The sequence below is a fragment of the Poromitra crassiceps genome, assembly GCF_964638095.1.
Source record: "Poromitra crassiceps genome assembly, chromosome: 11".
NCBI classification, from domain to species: domain Eukaryota; kingdom Metazoa; phylum Chordata; class Actinopteri; order Beryciformes; family Melamphaidae; genus Poromitra; species Poromitra crassiceps.
Window position 1 is genome coordinate 39,981,033 of NC_139643.1, and position 10,827 is coordinate 39,991,859.

The 10,827-nt window shown below is 46.2% G+C and overlaps 1 pseudogene across 1 annotated transcript; it reads right to left on the reverse strand.

The window, feature by feature from the left end:
- Positions 1-743: 743 nt before the first annotated feature.
- LOC310784599 (ubiquitin-conjugating enzyme E2Q-like protein 1 pseudogene) lies at positions 744-1,262 on the reverse strand (annotated as a pseudogene). Its single transcript has one exon. The product of its transcript is annotated as a ubiquitin-conjugating enzyme E2Q-like protein 1 pseudogene (transcript).
- Between the last annotated feature and the right edge of the window lie 9,565 nt (positions 1,263-10,827).

Here is a 10,827-nt window from a genome sequence, read left to right on the forward strand (position 1 = left end):
CCAGGGGGTTCCTCCGTATATAACCCCCCCACTAAAAACATGCAGAAGATCAGATCGTCATCGTCATCCGACCAGTGGCGACAACATCCGAAGTTGGTCCCCGGGCGCTGTACGAGAAAGCGACCACTGCTCCTGGCCTGCCCCTCGGAGGAAAGGACATGCCTGGATGGGTTAAATGCAGAGGACACTTTTCACCGGCCACCGTCAGCATGAGTGTGTTGTGGCCGCATGCATGTATTGTAGTGTTCGTGTGACAATAAAAGACGGGCTTGTCCGTTACGAGAGTTTTTAAATTAATGACCCGACAGCCACAGAGACGATGGGAAGTAATGCCAGTTCAGTGCTATGTCGTCAGCGTATAGAGAGAGAAAAGAGGGGAGGGGGAGAGAGGCAGAGGGGAGGGGGAGAGGGGCAGAGGAGAGGGGGAACGAGTCTCTTCTTCATTCAGTAGTCTTTCACATGGGTGGCAGTGAAGTTTTCCTGTCACGTGTGCAGGGGTGTGCGTTGAAAAAAGAAAGAACGGAAACCAAAAACAAGAAACAATTCACCAATAGTAACGCACACAAACACACTCTCCCAGCAGATGTCCAAGAGAGCGAGAGACCGAACCCTCCCTGCCCTAAAAAACAAAACAAAATCTGGAGTCAAACATAAGAAGGTGACATCGTGACATTATGTTGAGTTAGCATGGTGTGTCGTTTTGCGTTCTCCGGCTAGCCCGGCGGGGGTGGGGGGCGGAGCCCTCAACCGTCGGACACGGGCGGGGACCACCAGCCGTACTTCTCGTGGTAATTCACCAGGTACTTGAAGGTTTCCTCCGCTTCCCTGCGGCTGAAAGCCTTCTTGGACTTCCCTGCTTTCCTACAAATGCGCCCCTGTCCTTTTACTAGGCTGGCTGCAAACTGCCTCATGACTGCCTCCACCGTGTAGGCGCTGGACCATCCGCGGGGGGTCAAGAGCTCCATGCAGATGGCCCCTCCGTCCATCACGTAGCCGTTCTCCAGGCGGGGCGTCAGGACGCACATGAAGGGCGGCGAGAAGGGGAAGTTGTCGGGGAAGGAGAGGTTGAGCAGGATGAACTCGGTGCTCGTCTCCTTCATGTCCTGCCACAGCGCCGAGTCCTTGTCCACCTGGTGCAGCTTGACGTTCCACTCGTACAGGCTGTCCTCCACCAGCTCCACCGTGATGAAGTTGTCCCCTAACCTCCGGATCTCCTGCAGCTCCTTCATCAGCCGCCGAGTCCGCACCTGGGTGCAGTGTTGCCGGTGAAGGGCCAGCGGCGGCGGTATCGAACCAGCGGCACTGGTCGATTTCACCCCGCCTCCCCCCGTTTGCTGCTGCTGCTGCTGCTGCTGCTGCTGCTTCTTCTCCCTTGCTGCATCCTTGCCCAGCTGCTGCTTATCCTTGACGGACCGCTTGTCCTTGCCGTGCTGGTCCAGCTTCCTCGTCTTGATCTCCGGGGTGCTCAAGAGGTTGTTGGTTTTCGTTGGTGGTTTGACAGTGCTTGTTGCTAGGGTTATTTTTCTGCTTGGTTTTCCCTTTAACGAGCCCTGGTGGTGCTTGGGATCCTCTGTCTTGCATGTAGTAACGTCATCGATGACCTCATTGTCGCAGTGACATCATCGATGACCTCACAGTGGAGTGACACCGATTACGGTGGTCAAGTCCATGACATCAGATCCTTAGGTTGCGGGTTCGCATCCGGCCTGTGGGTGTTCCAATGTGCATGGTTTCATAGAGACACTGTGGAGCGCGTCATCATTCAGAAACCACGCCCAAAACGAGGGAAAACACAAACCCCCCCCCCCAATCCTGGCATTCTCCTATATGTCGCGTGCATGGTCGGGTGTTGCACACAAAGATCATATATACGGAAGATGAACACTCCAACTTACTTCATTGACAGCTAGATCCACATTTTTCTTCTCGTCAATTCTCAATGGCTTCCTTGTTTTGCTCGGGAGTACAAAAAAACTTTAATTGGAGATTTTTTATATTTGTTGTCTGTGCAGCCCACCACACAACAGCTTTTAGTTATGTTTATTTCAAGGAAAATGACGCTGGTGTATGTGAACGGAGTGCTTTCCCCTTTGATGGGCATGGCCTATTTCATGCAGTGTCTCTATCACTCGGTATGAGAGGGTCTTTTCACAAGCAAGCACGCACGCACGCACTCACACTCACACACACACACACACACACACACACACACACACACACACACACACACACACACACACACACACATATGCCGGCTGGTAAATTGTCCCATACCCACACACAATCATCCCCACCTTCAGCATTGGACCTGGTAGCTGCATTTCCAGATTATCTGCTGGAGAAAGATAGGAGGAAGCCTTTCCATTTCCCCGTGTGACAGAGACAGATCGCAGCCTGACCGCCGCCCTCTCTCGGCCCACCTACAACTTGGCTGCGGTCGTCTCAGCGCATCTATCCCTTCTCTGGAGCTCCTCCACACAGACATCTATCACCTCTCCCCGGCCTCCTTCTCATATATCTCCCCAGTCCCTCCATCTCATCTCTCTGTCTGCTCCATTCATCCCATCTCTCCAGCCCCCTGCCCATACATTTAAGAGCAGCTGAAGCCCATAGCAGACCACACATCAGGGCACCATCCATCATGACTGACTGTAGGCCAAACAGGTCTGAGAGAGAGAGAGAGAGAGAGAGAGAGAGAGAGAGAGAGAGAGAGAGAGAGAGAGAGAGAGAGAGAGAGAGAGAGAGAGAGAGAGAGAGAGAGAGAGAGAGAGAGAGAGAGAGAGAGAGAGAGAGAGAGAGAGAGAGAGAGAGAGAGAGAGAGAGAGATGATTTAGGTCTACCTTGCTTTTGGCTGCATGGGCAGGCCGTACTGTGGTGTCCCAGCTGGTGCTCAGGTTGAACAGACTTTTGAGGGAAGTGGTAATTTTGTTCTGCCGTGAATTTGACACCAGAATAATCAAAATCGCCCTGGACAGTGAAATTCCATGGTAAAAATTGGCAGCCATCTTTTTAAAATGGCAGCCATTTTGAAATTTAGGTGGAATAAAATCTGGCTTGTCTGTGGTCATAAATGAATGGTATATGACAGAAAGATCATTCATTCATCTGCTGTTCCAATGTGTTCTTGAAGCTCTATATTGAATGAAATATTAAAATACATGCCAGTTGTGTATTGCATGCCATGGTTTTACGGCTGCACCATTACATCAGATTGGGAAGAATTTGTCATTTGGAAAACCCCCCACAAAGTACTAGTGGTCACCAAACTGCTCCAAAGATCATGACAGTGGCATTATGCCAGGTGTGATCCTAATTGAACATTTAGCCATGTCAGATGAAATACGAGACATTGTTGTAGTCCATCATCGTGAGCTATAGGCAGACCCAGGCCATGAATAAAAACTGGCTTGACATGTCGTGATGACTGTTGATCTCGCCGTCTAGGAGATGACTTAGTAATATCATGCCAGAAAAAAGCACACACATCACCATTAAAGCACTGCAGTAGCTGAAGAACGCCTTTAACATTTTGACAATGCCAAAAGGAATCAAGATGAGACTGAGATAACACGGCCTATTGGGAAACGGAGATGGGACTGTTGTAGTGAGACAGATGACATGAGACAGCGTTCTCCCGCTCAGGCAGCCTCATCAAAGTCTACTAAAAAGCCAAAGTGTTGTGAAAAGGTAGAGTGAGGAACGCTCTTGTCTTGAGGGATGAGGGAAGGTTCTTGGTGAAACATTCATGGTGGGGGGGAGGGGGGGGGGGGGGGATAAAGGAAGTTAGAGGTGTGCAAATGGATTCAGATTTTACCTTGAGGCCAATGGGAGAGATCGCCAGACCTCTCCTGGCCTGGTTCAGACCCCCGCCATCGCCCCTCTAACCACTAAACATCACTCACTTATTGAGAATCAGAATCACTTTTATTGCCACATACATACAAGGCATTTGTCTTTGTCTAAGTATGCAGCGTAGAGGTCACATCAATATTCAGAGATAAAGAAATAAAATAAAAACATCAATCACAACAATCACAACACTGCAAGTGTGTTTTGTATGTGCAAAATATATACACGGATAGGAGGGTTAAGTAGGCATTAAATATGAATATACAGTCCAAGTTAAATAGACATTAAATTCAATAGGAATTACAGTCACCAAGCTCTTCTGACTGCTCGTGATCTCTCTCGCTCTTCTTCTTCCGCCATTCTTTCCTATTCTGTGTTTTGCCTTGAGACAGGACTTCTATGGGCTCTTAACTAAATGGAATCTTTGCGGAGGCCATTGTAGAGAGCTGGGCCATGGCACAGACAGCACGCTCCAATAAGCACTGCAAACACTAAGAGGTAAAGGCCATGGCCCCCACGTCTCTGAAGTAAGTGTGTGTGTGTGTGTGTGTGTGTGTGTGTGTGTGTGTGTGTGAGTGAGAGGGAGGGAGTAGAGAAAGAGAGGTACTTACAGTACATGTCTGAAAATCAAAAGCAATTGTACAGAGCCCATATAGATTGATACAGATGCTATAGGGACTGCAGCTGCCATCAATAATGTTCCACAGGGGGCTTCTGGGTAGTGGAGAGATAAAAGCACGGAGACCTGGGTTCAATTCCCGGTAGCGGTACATCCGTCTTTGGCAGGCGTTCCTACAGACACCAATTGGCCGTGTCTGCAGGTGGGAAGGCAGTGGGGTATCAGTCCTGGACTGGTTGCTGCACTAGCGCCTCCTCTGGTCGGTCGGGGTGCCTGTTAAGACGGGAGGGAAACTGGGGGCAATAGTGTGATTCTCCCACGCGCTACTATTATGTCCTGTCCTGTATCGGAGGAGGCATCTCTACGCCTCTCCCCAGATCAGCAGAGGGGGTGGAGCAACGACTGGGACAGCAGGGGGAATTGGCCAAGTACAATTGGGGAGTACAGTTGGGGGGGGGGGGGGGGGGGTAGCGTTTGCTAAATTACATAGTTGGAATGTTTGAGACCAGCATGCACACACATGTTTTTTTGGGCTGCATGCACTTTTTTTTTTTTATTGAACCGTCATTTCGGTTGAATTTTAAACGTCAACAGTCCACCCATCATTTATACATGTGCTATGTTTAAAAATAGATTCAAAAGGAATCACAGCATGAGCTCAGTGACACAGAAAAAACATAAAGCACATAGAGAACACAATCCATATACAGTGTTCAGCGGGGTCATCAAATATTGAAACAATATATCTCATGCTTTTTGTTGGCTAGAAAGATCAATTAGATGAGAATAACAGAGGAACGGAAGGAAGACATACACGACCCCGCGAGCAGGAAGAGAAAGGAAGAAGCAAACCTGTCCAAACAGCATTGTCACATGGTCGTTGACTGCAGTAAATATTGAATATTTACTATGTACTCTTTTTTTTTCCCTTTTGCCCCCTCCTGTTTTTTCAAGCCTGAAAGCTTTTCAAGGCCACTTGCTGCCTGTATGTCTTTTGGCTATTTTTCATGTTTATCGTGTTTGAAGTAAGGAGAGTGTGTGTGTGCGCGCACACACACACACACACACACACACACACACACACACACACACACACACACACGTGTGTGTGTAATGTGTTTGCCTTCCTCTCACACACAGGCAAAGAAATCCTTTGTAGCAGCACACTGCAGTAACATCCTATAGCCAGAGCAACTGTACCAGAGTGATGGAGCTTTTCCAACATCGCAGCTCTTTAACATCTGCTACAGTAGGTATCAATGGCTGCTATGCGCTCTTGAAGGGAATGCAATATTTTGCCTGCTAGATATGAATCCACACGGGAAATTACAGTATAATAAGGCTCTAAATAAAAAATAAATAAAGCAGGAGTGTAGGTTTATGTGATTTTACTTCAATATAATAATACAGAATAACACAAGGAATTGGTTTTCTCTAATATGACAAGACTACACTCAGCATGGTGTCCGCACGTTATTTCTAAGTTAGCGCACTTGAAACTTCAAAGCGAACAAGAATCAGAACAGGAAAAATCTATTGAGAAACAGTAACACCAAAAACATTAAATGAAAATTCTGGTTATTTTCAACCTGGGCCTTATTTTCCTGCTTTTTGCCACCACAGCGATTGATTGTGTTTGAAATTCCTCACTTCCAGCACCATGCTTTCACACTATGAATACACACACATGCACACGCACACACACACACACTCCAAGTTGAACCCAAAAAAGGGATTAAAACACATTTGTGTGTGTGTGTGTGTGTGTGTGTGTGTGTGTGTGTTTATTGTTTATTGTTTATTGTTTAAAACGATCCCCATTAGTCTTCACTTTAGTGGAGACTACTCTTCCTGGGGTCCACATCAACATACAATCATACAATCATCCACAAATAACAATTAGTCGCTGTAGAAGAGAAGTTGACAGCAGGTCAGTATACATAATACTCAAATAGCAGATCAGTTAATCAATTAATCAAAAAAATTGAGGTAATAAACAGAAGAGGTTGACAGCAGTTCAGATACATAATCCTCAAATAGCAGATTAGTTAATCAAATTAATCCAAAAAGTGAGGTCATAAACAAAATTAGTCACTCAAATAGCAGGTCTGTTAATCAAGGTTATGTTGGACCTAATCTGAGTTCTTGATTCAAGACAGCTTCTCTTATTATTAGAACTTATTAGAGACCACAGTGAGATATGGGGCGAGACAATGTGTGTGTGCATGCGTGCGCATACACGTGTGTGTGTGTGTGTGTGTGTGCGTGTGTGTGTGTGTGTGCGTGTGTGTGTGTGCATGCGTGCGTGCATACACGTGTATGTGTGTGTGTGTGTGTGCGTGTCTGTGTGTGTGTGTCTATATGTGTGCGTGCGTGCGTGTGCGTGCGTGCGTGTGTGTGTGTCTATATGTGTGCGTGCGTGCGTGCGTGTGTGTGTGTGTGTGTACGGGCGATCTGGAGGTATACCGGTATGTGAGCTCTACAGTGAAGTAAGCGATGACATTTTAAACACAATCAATCATGAGATTATGGTTTATATGGGGTAGGAATTGTCGAATTGTAGGCAAATGGAAAAACCTTTGAAAAATGAACGTATAGTTTGGAGCAGCAAATGTTCTCTATTTCACATATGCTAACATCACATGTACAGTAGTCGAGCACACGTCCTTGTTTAGAAGGTCAAGGATGTGTTCAAGTCAAGCCTGTTCTCAACATTCTTCTGCTAACCCCCGCCTCTACCCTCTTCCAGTGAGCAATAAAAAGCATTGCATGAGTGTGAGTCGAGAAGCGAGCATTGAAACAAGCAGATAAGCTCAGCTTTTACAATCACAGAAACACACGATGGGGATAAGACTGCAGCAACCCAGCAAACAAACCCCCTCAGGCCCATCAGTAATTGATCTCTTACAGAAACACAACTTGCAGAACAGTGGTTTGAAAAACAGATCATAAGAACAAGTTCCTACCATCCCAGGCTGCTGTAATTGTTATTCCCAGTCATATAGACCTATAACACATACAGTAGCATGCTGCCTATTCCACTAATTCCTAAATGGACACCAGTGTGTAAATGAGCCTTCAGTCCTCCAATGATATGGAGGCACAATTCTGAACAATACGTCCTCACATAACACGTTATTCTCACAGAAGAAGCCCCGGCAAGACACATCATCATCACAAGATCTTCTCACTGTCTGGGGCCTTCTGGGGGTCCTATCCAGCATGAACATCTTTAGAAAAGGGAATTTCGGACAGAGTAAGGTGGGCGTGCGAGCTTATGGTAGCAGGACCCGGTAGCCTCTCTGACCCGGATACAATCGCTCGTCTCGGCCACCACGCTCCTCTGTGGACACTCCACTCTTCGGTGTCCGTTTGGTAGTTCCGTAGACGTACAAGACGCAGACAAAGCTCCAAACAAACTCCAGTAAAGAAAAAGGGGAATCTTCTGGTCCATTGTCCATATCACAGCATTTAGCCAGACTCCCTCATGCTGAGAGACACTGAGTTTAGAGAAACTGTCTCACTCGCAGCCACAAAATGGCCCCCAGCCATGTGCTCTCATCTGTGTGTCCTCTCATTGCCAGAGTCCCAGAATTTAGAGCTTTAATCCGTGTGCTCTCGCTCAGCAGCTCCCACTGGCAGCGGCCATTGCAAGCTCTTCTTAAAGACTTCCTGCACCAGTGTAACCCTGTAAGCTCCACCCCCTTCAGTCCGAAAAACCAATCAAAAAGCCACGAGGGCAATCTCATGCCTTCTGGTTCTGCCCTTCATTAACGGGATTCTGGGCCAAAATATTTGACTGGTACTCTAAGGCCTACAAAATAACCGTACAGCCGGAGGCAGAACTCGCCATCTTCGGCTGCTCGCAGTCCTCACTGAACTTCCCTATACAGCTGTGCAACAATCTCTGACACTGGGGACAACTGACGCCAAAAGACTCATTCTGAAGGAATGGAAGTCCTCCTCTTCACCTTCAATTCAGGTGTGGCTGATGGACATGATCTCTGTTGTACAGATGGAGAGACTCAGGTCCCTGAGAACTGACTCCCTTAAAAGGTTCTCAACTATCTGGGACCCGTTTTTGGCCTACTTTGACGAGGTCAAGAATGACGAGTGACTGAGCTTAGGGGTAGTGGATGACTCGCCCGGTTGGTATCTCATGGACCCCTTGCGTGTGATCCCATGCACATTATCTCTTACAAACACATAAGCACATATGTGGCTGGTAGCACTGCATTGTGATGTTGAATGTCGATCATGTGTGTATTTTCTTTCCTGTGTCTGAGCCTGTTTGTCTTGTTTGTGTGTTTGTTCTATAGAAAATTGAAAATAAAATATTGAAAGAAAAAAGCCACGAGGGCGGATCTGACCGTAACAAGATAATCTCACACGTCTACATATATACTGTAGCAGACATGGATGCATAAATGTTGAATTCAGCCATCTCACCACTTAAAAAGAGACATTGTGCTGTGGTTGCAGCTACTTTGTAAACTTGCCCCATCTTGGACTTGATGAACTTGTCAGCAGATTTTCATTCCATATATTATTGATGTGCTTACCAGGTCGTTAAGAGCAGCAATCTGCAATGTGTCTCTCTCGATGAGCACAGCCCCACCTGTTTGCCTCACACATGCATATTTTGTTGACTTGTTGACGTTGGGAAAGCATCTGTTTTGTGACATTAAGTAGAGGTTCACCACCTCACATGGTGTATTTATTAGGCCTGCGTACGCCTGCTGATATGGCAGGAAAGAAAACAAATCATGCATTTTTAATACATACAAATTCCGCAAGCATGAATCATTTCACTGAAGCATGTGTACCGCTGTCCCTGGTGCTGAATTGAGTATTCCCACTGACAAACAGCTGAGCAAACTAAACATACAGAAAGTGAAAGAAATGTGAATGCAGAAAGACTTTCTTAGCATGTTATAAGCCCACCCAGCTTCTTAGAGTTATATGGACATTTATGTGGGCCCCATTATATCACTTTAAAGGACTTTTACTTGGCACTATAATTTATGGTTTGTATTGTGAGGTTGTTTTCGGTTTGCTCCATGTTCTGCTATTACTGTGATCGCTATTTTCGTAGAAAAAAGCTGAAAAACTATTTTTTTTAGTTTGGATGATTTGATGAGTAACATTGAATGGTATTGCTGTTCTGTTCTTTGTTTGTGTGAATTGAATTGGGAATCCAGCTTCTGTATTTCAATCAGCTGTTAGCCTAAAGCTAACTAGCCAATGCTTCTGAACTGTTGTTCAGAATCTTACAATTCTTTATTCAACTTTAGCCTTGTTCTATTACTTTAGTGCTTTGGGTAAAAATGGATAAAAACTAGGTTGCCAAATATAGAAAATAGCCTTTTCTGAGTGAGTGAGTGAGTGAGTGAGTGAGTGTGAGTGCTGCCACTGTCTATGTCTCTGTCATCCACCAAATATAGAAAATACCCTTTTCTGAGTGAGTGAGTGAGTGAGTGAGTGAGTGAGGGAGTGAGTGTGAGTGCTGCCACTGTCTATGTCTCTGTCATCCGCCAAAACTCGTCAAAAGTAATAAGTAGCATACTTAAAATGTCTTAAATAGCATACTTAAAATGTCTTAAATAGCATACTTAAAATGAAGACATGCAGTCTCTGGATGCACAGAACATGATTGGATGCTGTGCACTTTACTGTGTAGGCTGATGCCTTCAATATATTCAGCAAAGTGCATGTCGTAGCTCGGTAAGTCAACCATGGCAGATCTACTAGAGGACCTTAATGCTGCCTGATCCTTTTTATATGTGATTTATCAATCTATGATGTGATTTTCTGCTGATTTTGGTGGGGTGAGTGTCTCAGGATCGTTTCCACTGTAGATTCTGTGCTCTTTCCCATGATGGCTTGATGTGTGAGGGCCAGTACATGCAGTATGCCACCAGAGGAACATTCCACTCAAGTACCATGATGTTCCAGTAGAGGGGAGCTGAACTGGAACACAGCTCCTGTTCATGTATGCTTTCTGCACACAGCGGATCTATATCTGTCCAGATGGGCAGAGCCGCGGAACACAGCTTGAGGGGGATGCTCACAGTCTTGTGCTATATTGAGTGCTTCACATGTGACAGTGTTGGTGGTGAGGTCTGAGAGGTCAAACGATCCTATAGGCTGTGTGTGTGTGTGTGTGTGTGTGTGTGTGTGTGTGTGTGTGTGTGTGTGTGTGTGTGTGTGTGTGTGTGTGTGTGTGTGTGTGTGTGTGTGTGTGTGTGTGTGTGTGTGTGTGTGTGTGTGGTTTGGGGATTTCACTCTGTCACTCTGGTGGCTGGGAGCATGGGGAAGTAGCACATGAGGACTGCAGCAGACCTTGACTTACTGGATTG